Raw genomic sequence first — 533 nt, 5'->3', positions numbered from 1 at the left:
GGCCACGCCCCCTTCCCCTCAGGCCACGCCTCCCTTTGCATTAGCCCCGGCCCAAACCCCACCGAGGGTTCTTATTGGGCCCAATCGTGCTTTCTCAAGGCTGGACAAGCTCCTCCTACTCAGGCAGGCCACACCGCTTGATGCCCCCCCCCCCTCCGCAGCGCAGCCTCTCTATTGGCTGCAACACGGGATGGATCCCGCCGTTAAGAACGTTGCCCCTTTAAGGCATTTGCTGCTTTAAGAGCTGCTGTCCCTTTTAAGGAGGCCACGCCTCCTTAGGACAGCCTGCCCCACCCCTTCCGCCCCGGCCCCGCCCCCTCAGAGGCCCCTCCCTTTTCACCTTTGTCCTCCAATAGGCTTTCGGCTGCTGGGAGCCGCGGGAACGACGAAAGGCCTGCGTGGGGCTCCTGGCCGGGCTCCGCCCCTTTGGAGGCGGAGACAAGGCTGCAGAGGGGGCGGAGCCAGAGGTGAGGGGCGGGGCGGGGGCGGGGCTACCTCCCCCCCTTGTTCCCCCCCCCCGTCCCTCCATTTGC

Source organism: Haliaeetus leucocephalus, unplaced genomic scaffold (assembly GCF_000737465.1).
Source record: "Haliaeetus leucocephalus isolate CR32 unplaced genomic scaffold, Haliaeetus_leucocephalus-4.0 Scaffold374, whole genome shotgun sequence".
Taxonomy (NCBI): Eukaryota; Metazoa; Chordata; class Aves; order Accipitriformes; family Accipitridae; genus Haliaeetus; species Haliaeetus leucocephalus.
Note: the sequence above shows the minus strand (reverse complement) of the source record.